This window comes from Bubalus kerabau, chromosome 1 (genome assembly GCF_029407905.1).
Source record: "Bubalus kerabau isolate K-KA32 ecotype Philippines breed swamp buffalo chromosome 1, PCC_UOA_SB_1v2, whole genome shotgun sequence".
In the NCBI taxonomy this organism is placed as follows: Eukaryota; Metazoa; Chordata; class Mammalia; order Artiodactyla; family Bovidae; genus Bubalus; species Bubalus kerabau.
This window is the reverse complement of record NC_073624.1, coordinates 189814101-189827597: the sequence shown is the minus strand read 5'-3', so window position 1 is coordinate 189827597 and position 13497 is coordinate 189814101. Positions and strand designations below refer to the sequence as shown.

General features: G+C 51.3%; 1 protein-coding gene and 1 long non-coding RNA gene across 2 annotated transcripts in view; one reads left to right on the top strand and one right to left on the bottom strand.

Moving 5' to 3' along the window:
• Positions 1–212: 212 nt before the first annotated feature.
• LOC129642091 (uncharacterized) lies at positions 213–2707 on the bottom strand. Its single transcript, XR_008709533.1, has 2 exons — positions 2593–2707; positions 213–365 (listed from the first exon to the last, which is right to left on the bottom strand). It is a non-coding gene; the product is annotated as an uncharacterized LOC129642091 (long non-coding RNA).
• A 113-nt stretch (positions 2708–2820) lies between these two features.
• The window catches only part of TMPRSS9 (transmembrane serine protease 9), a 57796-nt gene continuing 47119 nt past the window's right edge, over positions 2821–13497 (top strand). Inside the window, exon 1 of the mRNA XM_055547565.1 lies at positions 2821–2896. The gene's annotated coding sequence lies outside the window, so the exon portion shown is untranslated. The remainder of the gene's footprint in view (positions 2897–13497) is intronic.

Genomic DNA, 13497 nt, shown 5'->3' with positions numbered 1-13497 from the left:
GGCCTTTGATTTTTCTGTGGCTCAGAGGGTTGGGAGTAAATGGGCGGGGTGGGGCGGGGCGGGGCGGGGGTGGGGGTAGGGAAGCTGTGAGGGGAAGCCTGTGGTGTGCCGGGCCCAGGAGGCCTTGGTCCTGCAGTAATTCCTGTGTGGAGGGACACGTCCTGAGCAAACCCGCAGCCTACGTGGGTAGTGCCACCCAAGCCAGGTTTCAGCTTTGCCGCTGGACAGCCACTTGTTCTGATGAGCGGGGGCCCTCAAGTGGGGAGGGGCGTGTAGTATCCTCTGTTGCCTGCGATTGATGCTGTCAGCTTGTCTGTGCTGATCTAAGAAGCAGGGACGGAATCACCCATGGCAGGAACCTCAGACTGTCGGTAAAGAACCAGGTGGTCATTGTTGGAGCCTTTTAGAGCCACATGGTCACTGTCATGACCGGCAAAATCATCAACCCAGCGATGTAACCAGAAACATCAGACAACAGTTAAGCAGACAGGTGTGATTGTGGTCAAAAACTTGGTGGACACCAAAACGTGTGTTCATGTCATTTTCACAGGTCATAACATACTCATTCAAAATAGGTTAAAAACATAGAGAACCAGGCTTGTGGACACAGCAGAGAAAGGAGAGGGTGGGATGAATTGAGAGAGCAGCATTGAAACATATATATTACCATGTGTAAAACAGCTATTGGGAATTTGCTGTATGATGCTGGGAGCTCAGCCTGGTGCTCTGTGACAACCTAAAGGGGTGGGATAGGGTAGGAGGTGGGAGAGGACATCTATATACCTATGGCTGATTCACATTTGATGTATGGCAGAAACTAACACAACATTGTAAATTATCCTCCAATTACAAATAAATGGTTGTTGTTCAGTCATTAAGTTATATCTGACTCTGCGACTGCATGTACTGCAGCACGCCAGGCTTCCCTGTTCTTCACCATCTCCCAGACTTCAAACTCATGTCCATTGAGTTGGTGATGCCATCCAATCATCTCATCCTCTGTCCTCCCCTTCTCCTGCCCTCAATCTTTCCCAGCATCAGGGTCTTTTCCAATGAGTGGACTCTTCACATCAGGTGGCCCAAATATTGGAGCTTCAGCTTCAGTCCTTCCCATGAATATTCAGGGTTGATTTCCATTAGGATTGACTGATTTGTTCTCTTTGCAGTCCAAGGGACTCTCAAGAGTCTTCACCAGCACCGCAATTTCAAAGCATCAGTAAAATAAAATATAAGTAAATAATAATGCCAATCCTTTGCTTAGCAAGAAGCTGGGCAAAGGCAGGCAGCAGCCCCAGCCATTAGACTCCTGCCTGTCCACGGGAGCACTGGGCTTCCCTTGTGGCTCAGCTGGTAAAGAATCCATCCGCAATAATGCGGGAGACCTGGGTTCAATCCCTGGGTTGGGAAGATCCCCTGGAGAAGGGAAAGGCTACCCACTCCAGTATTCTGGCCTGGAGAATTCCATGGGGTCGCAAAGAGTCAGACACAACTGAGCGACTTTCACTTCACTCACTGCCCATGGGAGCACTGGAGTATGTCAGCTGATGCCAGGCCCTCCTTCAGGCTGCAGCCCAGCTCCTCCAGGCTCCCACCAGGCTGTACCTCTCACCACATCGACAGCAGCATCTAGTGTTTGAGCTACGAAGCGGACCTGAGCATAGCAATTCTCTTCCACTAAGAGACCAGATCTTATGCATTTCTCATCCATCCACCTGCTCATTCACTCACTGGTTCACGGCACATCTGCTTTGTGTCAAGCCCTCTGCTCAGACCTGGGACACATCTGTCTATAAAGGCAGTGGGTCTGAGGGTCAGCAAGGGAGCAGCCCCCAGCTCTATCCTGTGGGGGCAGGTGTCAGGGAAAGCTTCCTGGAGGAGGTGACCATCCAGCCTGAGGGACATCGGACAGTCTGTGTGGGGCTCTGATGGGGGGGGGGTAGGTGACAGGAGGCTGGACTGTGGCATGGAGAGGGGTGGGAGTTTCCAACCAGGTGGGCAAGGTATATCACCTGCAGGTGAGGGGACTAAAATTCTAGAAAGCTCTGAGGCTGCTCTGAGGGAAGGAGGGAGTGGAGCCAGGGTCAGGGGCTCCTCCTGTGGAGGAGCTCCAAGGGGAATGCAAACGGCAAACAGCTCCCTGGTCACCCAGCTGTAGCCTAAGGGATTAGGGAATATGGTTGGTAACTGTGCCCACGAACTACCATGATAAAGCAAGCTGTCAGGAACGCGGGGACCTTGGACCAAGTATGTAGGAGCTCTCCATACTATGTTCAGGAATCTTTCAAAACTCTGAATCCATTTTACAATGTTAAAGTTCGTTTAATAAACTACCCTGGATATTCACATACACACCGCTCCCCCCAGCTCTCTGCTCCACTCCGCTGCCCTCTGTCCCAGGTCACCTAACCACGTGGGCTCACCTGCCCAGGCCACACCCTCTACCTGGACCGCACTGGCCTCCCCAGCGCCCAGAAAATCCGAGAGGCCAGAACCGGGAGCCCCACGTGGCTCCCAGGGCTCCCGGGGCACGGGCTGCCCACTCCCTCCCTCCGCCGGCCCAGCTCCTTCATGGGGTCCACCTGGGCTCCTGACCAGGTGCGCAGGACAGCCCACACCCAGTTGTCCTTTCGGAGCTTCGGGGAGCCGGGAGCGGCGCGGGTGGGTCTCAGGTGAGCAGGGGAAGGGGTGCCGTGTCGGGGGCGGTGATGGGGGGAGAGGTACCTCGGGGGGCGGTGATGTAGAAGGAGGGCGGCCAGCCCAGGAGTTGCCCCGGTCGGGGGAAGGCGGTGCTCCCACCTGGTGCCGCCCTCAGCCCCGCCCCATCCCCAAGGCTGCTGGAGTCCCGGTTGATTGTGGAGGGACCCGGGTCGCACTCTGCAGCCTCGGGCAGAGAGCGGTGAGTCTGGGGTCTCCCGATATGAGGTGGCCGCCCTCTCCCCACGCCTGGGTTCAGGCTGTGTAGACGGAGCAGGTGCGGTGCGGATGTGGTCCGGGTTGTTGGACGCGTCGGGCTGTGTAGACGCCCTCGGGGAGTGTGAATAAGGCCTTGCTCTGTAGACGTGGCCGGGGGCCCTGTGTTTTTCCCGATCCTGAGGGCTCCCTGTCCCCAATGGCCGCTCTCCTGCCTTCCCACCATTAGCTCGACTAAACCCGCATGGGGGGTGGATGGGGCGGCAGAAAACGGGGTTGGGGAGCAGAGATGGGGAGGTCTCCAGGGGTTAGGGGAGGGTTCCTCTGCTCGCCTCCCTGTGGCTTCTTTCAGCCAGTCCCTTGCTAGGGCGTGAAAAACCGACCAGGATTTGGGGTGGGGTGCTCACAAGGCCTGGGTTTCCAATGAGGTCGTAGTCAGTTACCTGCAGCACATGTGGTGTGTAAGCCGATTGTGCATAATTGTGTGGTCTCAAGCGTGGGGTTGCCTGTGGCTGTGTGGGGTGGTGGTATTGCCTGTACGTTGTGTGACTGTGGGTGTGCATGGCCGTGTGACTGCACTGTGAGATCCTGTATGATTTTGTGGGTGGTTGTGTGTGTGGACCCCTTTCCCAGTTTGCTTGTCTGGGAAGTGGGGATGGAGTCCCTGGGACCCCCCAGGATGCCACGTGTAGCCCTCCTGTCCCACCAAATAGCCAGTCAGGTGTTCTGATTCATTGTGATCTGATCAGGTAAAGAGTCTGCCTGCAATATGGGAGACCTAGGTTCGATACCTACCTAGGTTGGGAAGAGCCCCTGTAGAAGGAAATGGCAACCTGCTCCAGTATTCTTGCCTGGAAAATCCCAAGGACGGAGGAGCCTGGCGGGCTACAGTTCATGGGGTTGCAAAGTTGGACATGACTGAGCGACTTCACTCTCCGGTCTCTTAACTGTTGCTACTGATGCGACTGCAGTGAGGGACTAGGGGGCGGACCCCACAAGCCACCGGAGAGGAGATGTGTGTGTTCAAGGCAGGATTCTCAAAGTTCAGAGTGTAAAGTGTGGAACTGGAAGAGCCTCAGAGGGAGGCAAGCTGGGTTGCCTTTGGTTAAGTCTGGGCATCCCACTCGGCACAGGATTCATGGAGAAAGGACTGTTCCTGGTACCACAGACATGGGTGGCAGGAAAGAGACCCTGGGAGGAGCCCACGGGCACGCACAGGGGAGTGTGTCCTTCCTGAAGGAGGATGTGAAGGTCTGGGCATCTGCTTCCATCATGGAGCCCAGGAAAGAGAGAGAAACCAGCGGCAGGGAGGCGGGAAGCGCCTGTGGGTCTGTGGCTGGCTCCAGAGGAGCTGGGGCCTGGACCCAGTCACTTCCCCCCCTTACCATCTCTCTTTCTGCCCTGGGGCATGGTTTAGAGCTCTCGGTCCCTGTCCCCATGGCTCACCTGCTCTACCTGGCTGCAGGGTCCTGGGAAGCCATGCCCATTTCGTGATGGAGACCCACAGACAGGGTGGGCGACATTCCTGGATTCCAAGAACTCTGTGTGTGTGTAGGCAGGGGGTGGGCGAAGGAGACAGAGACACCTAGAGAGACAAAGAGACAGAGACAGAGATGTGGAGAGGCAGAGATAGAGACAGATACAAAGAGGTAGAGAAAGAGGGAGAGAATGACAGAGACAGATAGGAGCTGTCTCTTCAAGCCACAGTGTCTTCATCAGTAAAGTGGGGATAATCCTGCTGGCTCCCTCCCCGTGGGGGTGCTGGGAGGCTGAATTAATTGACTTGAGGCTGTGAGCCGCACACAGATCTTAGGCGCTACCTTTCTGCTCCTGGCTGCTTTTCTTTGGTCATAAGCACATCCCACGGATGTAACAGTGCGACCAGGGAAACAGCTGTTCCCCATTATCCCCATATTCATATCCCACTGAATATGCGTGGCTCTTGAGTAAAGCAGAGGATAACATGTTCCGGGTGGCTGGCTCATGTCTACATCAGGCTTTGCTGTTTTCTCCACTTTACCTCTATTAACTAAGAAAGGGGATTTCAGAATCCTGTTCATTGCAAAGACGGCACAGTGTCCTGGTACACCCTTCACACAGTGCCTCCTAGTGTTCAAACCTTGCGTTGCCAGAGCCTAGAGATTAACACTAAGAAAACTGGCCTTAGGGGCCATCCTTGAGCTTCCCAGGTGGCGCTCGTGGTAAAGTACCTGCCTGCCAATGCAGGAGATGTAAAAGACGTGGGTTCGATCCTGTGGAGGATAGCGTGGCAGTCCATTCCAGTATTCTTGCCTGGAGAATCCCGTGGACAGAGGAGCCTGGCCGGCTATATAGTCCATAGTGTCGCAGAGTCAGACATGACTGAAGAGACTTACTATGCATGCCTTGGTGGACCAGGCGGTAAGTCTGCACTCCCACTGCAGGGTGTATGGGTTCGATCCCTGGTTGGGGAACTAAGATCCTACAGGCTGTACAGTGTGGCCAAAAGAAAAAAAAAAGAAAAAGAAATTGACATTAAACATAAACACTCGTAATCAATTTTGCCTAGATTTCCCTGTTTTTTGCACTAATGACCTTTTTCTGTTCTGGTATTTAATCTGAGATTTCCCGCTGTACTGAGAACCTGTACTTTTTTTAACTATACAAGTCACAAGTGATTGGAAGTTTCTTTTTTTCATGTACATGTCTGTATCTATTTCCCTGGGTATCGCCCATGTTTATCAGCTTCTTGCCTCAACTGCCTCCCTCCACCCACAGGCTCTCTGACTCCCCTTTCCTCTGTGCACATTAAAAAGCTACAAAAACATGAGATATCATCACCGCAAATAGTTCTCTCACAAACACCTCTTCCTATGAAAACCTAACAAAAAGTCCACAGACAAAAAGGAAAAAAAAAAAGACCAAGCTTATTAAATTTCCTAAAGGCTTGCTGAGTGATTGATTTCATGAGGTTGGGGCAGTGCGGGAGGGGCAGTGTCCTGGCTGGACGTGAGCCTGAAGAGTGGAGCCGGGTGGGGAGAAACAGGAGAGGTTGCAATGCAGATGAGAGAAGCCTGTTGTATAGATCAGCGCTGGCTGCCGTGGAGGCAAAGAGGGAAGAGCAATGGGATGGAAGACTGTCTTGGATGAGTGGCAAGAAAAAAAAGTTACACAGAGAGGTGGGCAAAGAGTTGAGAGTCAAGAGGGGAAGAAATGTAGGAGCCCGGGAGCAAAGCTGGGGTGAGGTTTGGATTTTTGCTGAAGTTGGTTTTTTTTTTTTTTTTAAATTTTTATTTTTTGGCTGCACCACAGGGCATGTGGGATTTTAGTTCCCTGACCAGGGATTGAACCTACACCTCCTGCGTTAGAAGGGCAGAGCCCTAACCACTGGACCACCAGGGAAATCTCAAGGCTTTGCTAAGTTGATAGTTGACTCTGTTTGGAAAAAAGTGACCCCAAGCCCCTTATTTCCTCTTCAGTTCAGTTCAGTTGCTCAGTCGTGTCTGACTCTTTGTGACCCCATGAATCGCAGCACGCCAGGCCTCCCTGTCCACACCAACTCCTGGACTTCACCCAGACTCACGTCCATCGAGTCAATGATGCCATCCAGCCATCTCATCCTCTGATGTCCCTTTCTCCTCTTGCCCCCAATCCCTCCCAGCATCAGAGTCTTTTCCAATGAGTCAACTCTTCGCGTGAGGTGGCCAAAGTACTGGAGTTTCAGCTTTAGCATCATTCCTTCCAAAGAAATCCCAGGGCTGATCTTCAGAATGTATTGGTTGGATCTCCTTGCAGTCCAAGGGACTCTCAAGAGTCTTCTCCAACACCACAGTGCAAAAGCATCAATTCTTCAGTGCTCAGTCTTCTTCACAGTCCAACTCTCACATCCATACATGACCACAGGAAAAACCATAGCCTTGACTAGACGGACCTTTGTTGGCAAAGTAATGTCTCTGCTTTTGAATATGCTATCTAGGTTGGTCATAACTTTCCTTCCAAGGACTAAGCGTCTTTTAATTTCATGGCTGCAGTCACAATCTGCAGTGATTTTGGAGCCCCAAAAAATAAAAGTCTGACACTGTTTCCCCATCTTAGAGAGGCTGAATTATCGTTTGAACCAACGAGATATAATTGGTTGTTAAAGACAAGCAAGGAGGGACTTCACTGGTGATCCAGTGGTTAAGACTCTGTGCTCCCAATGCAGGGTGCCTGGGTTCCATTCCTGGTCAGGGAACTAGGTCTCACAGGCCAAACTAAAGATCCCACATACTTTAACTAAGACCTGGTGCAGCCAAATTTAAAAAAACTCACAAGATAAAGATTCAGGGCAGAATGGTGTGGAGGACCAAGAATACAATGTGTGTTTCCTGAGGAGGAATACTGAAAGCCAGACAGAGAAGTCCCGGGGCCTGGAGTCTTGTGCATCAGTTCTCAGTTGCTCTGTAACAAATTCTCCACGAAGTTCACACATGAAGGCAAATGCTTATTATTCCAATTTCTCTGGGCAGGAATTAGGGAGTGCTTTGTCTGGGGATTCTGGCTGAGAGTCCCTCATAAGGTTGCTGTCTCTCAAGGCCTGATGGGGACAGGGGTTGGAGCTTCCAGGAGGCCCCTCATGACTCCTCCCCAGCAGGACCTCCCACAGTGCTGCTTGAGCCTCCTTACTACATGGTGGCCAACTCCCCCAGGACAGGCAGGGGAGAGCCTCAGTGCCTTTTACGACCTACTCAGAGGTCTCAGGCCATTGCTTTTGGTATTTTTACTCATTAGGCATGAGTCAAGTCTAGTCCACGCTCTAAGGGAAGAGAATTGTTGTTCAGTCACTAAGTCATGTCCGACTCTTTGCAACCCCATGGACTGCAGCCTGCCAGGCTCCCTTGTCCTTCACTATCTTCCAGAGTTTGCTCAAATTCATGTCTGTTGAGTCGATAATGGCATCCAATCATCTCATCCTGTGTTGCCCCATCTCCTCCTGCCTTCAGTCTTTTCCAGCATCAAGGTCTTTCATAATGAATCAGCTCTTCACATCAGGTGGCCCAAGTATTGGAGCTTCAGCATCAGTCCTTCCAATGAATATTCTGGGAAGAGATTTAGGCTCCACCAAAGAGAAGAGTGGCAAGAAATCTGTGGACCTCCTTTAGAACCACCACCCCCCCACCATGACTTTGGGCACGTGTCCCAGCTCCTGTGCCTCTGTTTCCTCTTCAGTCCGAGTACACTGGTCTTGTAGGGCGGTTGTGATCATAGGTTAGGTAATATGTGTAAATATCACTCAGTGCAATGCCTGCCACATAGACTTCCTAGGTGGGCTTCCCAGATATAGCCAGTGGTAAAGAACACACCTGCCAATGCAGTAGACACAGGGGATGTGGGTTCAATCCCTGGGTTGGGAAGATCCCCTGGAGTAGGAAATGGCAACCCATTCCAGTGTTCTCGCCTGGGAAAGAGGAGCATAGCGGGCTGCAGTGCATGGGGCTGCAAAGTTGGACATAGCTGAGCGATTGAACTCATACATCTATCTGCCATACATGCTTGTTGACTTACTGAAGGCATTTCCCCAGTGCACTTCCATTCTCTTGAGAAATGATGTATCACCTGGAGCAATCAAACTAGAACTCCCTGACACTCGAGGTCAGGGTGGAGGGTAGGATAACTTGCTTTCTTCATACATATTGGGCTGTGCTTGCTCTCACCTGGCTCCCTTTCCAGTGCTCGGCCACTTTCTTCCAAAGGGACTCCAGGTTCCACACCTCGGCAGATACCACCTTACCTTCTGCTGTCACTGGTGCAGTTTGGCACCCTGTGGGAGAAGACCTACACAGCAGGGGATGCAGAGGAGAGATGGAGGTAATGGCCTTGAGGGTGTAGACAAGCTCATTGGGTAGAAGGCACAGACCGTCCCTGGGGCAAGGCCATGTCTGTGTGTTTGAGGAACAGCCAGGGGGCTGAAGTGGCTAGAACAGGAGGAGGGAGCTCAGGACACACAGCAAAGAGTGGGTGGGGCCGCGTCATGAGGGGCTTATGCCCTGAGTGAGAGCCAGTGGACGTCTAGGACACAGCCCGGGTCAGGTTTCAGCAGCCAGCCCTAGGACTAGGTCTGGGAGATCTCTGCTTAACCCTGGGCAGAGGTGGTGCAGGTGGTAAAGAATCTGCCTGCCAAAGTGGGAGACATAAGAGACATGGGTTCAATCCCTGGGTTAGGAAGATCCCCTGGAGGAGGAAATAGCAACTCTCTCCAGTATTTTTGCCTAGAGAATCCCATGAACCAAGAAGTCTGGTAGGCTACAGTCTATGGGATCGCAAAGAGTTGAACACAAATGAAGTGGCTTAGCACACCCAGAGGTGGTGCAGGTGGCCTAATCCTAGGTGCATTTTTAAAATGTGACTTTTAGTGGGTCTTTTAAAAAATGTGGACCATTAACAAATTATTAATTTTGGGCTGTGCTGGGTCTTTGTTGCTGCGAGGGCTTTTCTCTAATGGTGGTGAGTGGATGCTACGCTTTAATTGTGGTGCACAGGCTTCTCATCGCGGTGGCTTCTCTTGTTGCAGAGCACAGGCTCTGGGGCACACAGGCTTCAGTAGCTGCGGCTCCTGGGCTCTCGAGCACAGGACTGATTGTTGTGGCTCCTGGGCTTAGCTGCTCCAAGGCATGTGGGATCTTCGTGGATCAGGGATGGAACCCGAGTCTCCTGCATTGGCAGGCAGATTCTTTACCACTGAGCCACCAGGAAAGCCCTAATGTGGACCATTTTTAAAGTCTTTATTGAATTTGTTACAGTGTTGCTTCTGTTTTATGTTTTGCTTTTTGGCTGCCAGGCATGTGGCATCTTAGCTCCCCACCAGGGATCAACCCCGAGGCCCCTGCATTGGAAGGGGGAGTCCTAACCACTGGATTGCCAGGGAAATCCCCCATGTGCATTTTTGGAGGAGGCACTGACAGCATGATCAGGCAGACTGGATGGAGGTTGCGAGAAAGGCCCCAGGAGGACATCAGGCATTGGTGGTCTGAGTGATGTTGAGCATGGAGTTTCTGTCTGAGGCAGGGAAACCTGGGAGGAACAGATATCCTTGGTGCCGAGAAGGGCTGTCAGTTGGGCATGTGTCAGACTCAAGACATTTGTCAGTCACTGGCCTGTGATAACAAATAGCCATCAGTTTGGCAGCTTGAGATGGCTCATGTCTATCATTTCCTGGTCTCTGTGGGTCAGGAGTCTGGGCATGGCTTAGCTGGGTCCCCTGCTCAGGGTCACACAAGGCTGCGGTCAGGAGGCTGGCTGGGCTGTGTTCTCATCTGAAGGCTGGATAGGGAAGGATCCACTTCCTAACTGGTGCAGGTGACCAAGGGTCTGGCTGGTGGGCACCCTCAGCTCCTAGAGGCACCCAGAGCTCCGCCTGACACAGGCTCTTCCAATAAGCTCACCCTTTCAGCAGGCCAGCCAGGAAGGTCTTCAGTCTGCTAAGATGGGTGTCTTATATGATATAATTTAGTCCTGACAGTGACATCACATCTGCCATATCCTATGGCCATTTTTTTTTTCTTTTTGACCGTGCAGCTCGTGGGATCTGGTTCCCTGACCAGAGATTGAAACCAGACAGTGAAAGGGTGAAGCTCTAACTGTTGGACCACCAGGGAAGTCCCTACTTTGTTGCTGTTCAGTTGCTAAGTCCTGTCTGACTTTTTGTGACCCCATGAACTGCAGCACGCCAGGCTTCCCTGTCTTTCACTATCTCCTGGAGTTTGTTCAAGTTCATATCCATTGAATCGATGATGCTATTTAGCCATCTCATCCTCTGCCGCCCCCTTCTCCTCTTGCATTCAATCTTTCCCAACATCAGAGTCTTTTCCAATGAGTCGGCTGTCTGCATCAGGTGGCCAAAGTATTGGAGCTTCAGCATCAGTCCTTCCAGTGAATATTCAGGGATTGATTTCCTTTAGGATTGACTAGTTTAATCTCCTTGCAGTTCAAGGGACTCTCATGAGTCCCCATATCCTACTGCTAAGAAACTTAATACAAGTCCTGACCACACTCAAGGGGAGGTGATCACACAGGTGTGGGGGTCACCTCAGGTCACCTGGAAGGAGGTTCCAGAAGCTAACTCAAGTGGGGCATTCAGAAGATAATTCTGGCCTGGAGCTTGGAGATGTCAGAGTGTTATTAAAACCACAGACTGGATGGGATCACGGGGCAAGGTGCATATCTGCAGGTAGTCTGTGAAAATATTTATTTAATATTCTTTAAATGGTCTACCTTTTTCTTTTGATTTTTTTAAAATAACAGCTGTATGGAGATATAATTCATGTTTCATAAAATTCACCGATGTAAACCAGTTCAGTGGTTTTGGATATCTTCACAAATATATGCAACCATCCCCACAATTTTGGAACATTTTCTTTTTAAAAATTTTTTATTTATTTTTGTTTTTGGCTTTGACTTCATTGCTGTGTGGGCTTTTCTCCAGTTGTGGTGAGCAGGGGCTTCACTTTAGCTGTGGTGCGAGGACTTGTTATTGGAATGACCTCTAGAGCGCAGTCTCGAAGAGTGCAGGGGCTCATTGTGGTGCACGGGCTTAGGTGCTCCGAGGCATGTGGGATTTTCCCAACCCAGGGATGGAACTTGTGTCTCCTGCGTTGGCAGGCAGACTCTCACCCATTGCACCACCAAGGAAGTCCCTAGAACATTTTCTTTTTTAATTTGTGAATCTACTTTTTAAATCTAAAAGCTTTTTGAAAATAAAAACTTGTTGCTGATGCACACAGACAGAAAACGAATAAGAGAGTGGAACTAAAAAACAAAATGACTGAGGAAAAAGTCAGACACTGCTATTGAATTGTGACCATCCTCGGGGGCCCAGACTGAGGGATGGTAAGCAGGACCCTCACCTTGGGCCCAAAGTTTAAGGGAATGCCAAGAAGCTCAAGATCAAGAGAAATGCTATCCCAGTACAATAATGGACACACCCAGTGAATGCAAGAGAAAGCTTAAGAAGCAAAGATGATGCACAGAGGGCTGGAATGGGGAGGAAAAGAGAAAGGTGAGTGAGTGAGTGCAGTGTGGGAGCCTGCCTTTATGTAAAATGTTGCTGTTTGATTGGTCATGGATTTCTTGGTGTTAATTTTGAGTTTTGATTTCAGAAAATACTATTGATCTTTAAGGGCTTCCCAGGTGGTGCTAGTGGTAAAGAACCTGCTTGCCAGTGCAGAAGATGAAGAGATGTGGGTTCGATCTGTGGGTGGGGAAGACCCCCTGGAGGAGGGCAAGGCAACCCACTCCAATAGTCTTGCCTGGAGAATCCCCATGGACAGAAGAGTCTAGTGGGTATAGTCCCTGTATGAAGTCACAAAGAGTTGGACATGACTGAGCATACACGTAGTTGATTCACAATGTTGTGTTAGTTGCTGGTGTACAGCAAAGTGACTCAGTTATAAATACACGTGTATCCACTATTCTTTAGGTTCTGTTCCCATACAGGTCATTACAGAGTATTAAATGGAGTTCTCTGTGTTGTACTGCTGCTGCTGCTAAGTCACTTCAATCGTGTCCGACTCTGTGCGACCCCATAGACCGCAGCCCACCAGGCTCTTCCGTCCCTGGGATTCTCCAGGCAAGAGTACTGGAGTGGGTTGCCATTGCCTTCTCGGCTGTGCTGTACTGCTGCTAAGTTGCTTCAGTTGTGTCCGACTCTGTGCGACCCCATAGACCGCAGCCCACCAGGCTCTTCCGTCCCTGGGATTCTCCAGGCAAGAGTACTGGAGTGGGTTGCCATTGCCTTCTCGGCTGTGCTATACAGTAGGTCCTTCTTAGTTAATCTATTTCTGGTGTAGTCATGTGTGTATATCAGTCCCTGTTGATGGAGGAGTTGATTGCTGGCCCCTGAGGCTGTTGTCTCATCACCTCACCCCCGCTCGGCCTGGCTCCTTCCCGGAGGCTCTGTACGGGAGGTTCACTCTCTTCACTCTTGTTGGAAACAGGCTCTGGCAGGCATTTGAGAGGCAGTGAGAACACACTGGCTTTACACTGAGCTACTTCGCGGCACATCGGGAGGCTGGAAATAGACACTGTTCCTGCCTCATTCACGAGGACAGCTCAGTTCTTGGGGTGCGCTGGCTGAGCCCTTTTCTGTGTGTGCGTGTGTTCAGTCGTGTCTGACTCTTTGTGACCCATGGACTGTAGGCCACCAGGCTCCTTTATCCATGGGGTTCTCCAAGCAAAAATACTGGAGTGGGTTGCCGTGCCCTCCCACAGGGGATCTTCCCGACCCAGAAATCAAACCTGCGTCTCCTGCATTACCAAGAGCGCCACCTGAAAAGCTCAAGCCCTTCCTTGGGAAGCCCAAGATGGCTCCAGACCCTCCCTGGCACGTGAAGACAGAGGGGGAGTAGGGTGACCAAATGTCCTGATTTCCAGGTTCAATCTGGAAGAGCCCCAGGTGACCTGGGGTGCTTTGTCACCCCATATTGGCCACCCCATCACTGCCTTGGTGGGGCGAGAGTGGGATGATGGTGGTGTATATTCCAGGGAGGGGGCTGATGCAGCTGCGGGCTCAGCTGGAGACCTGGGTGCTGAGCTTCACAGTTTGGATCTGCGGTCTGTATGTTCTGATAATAG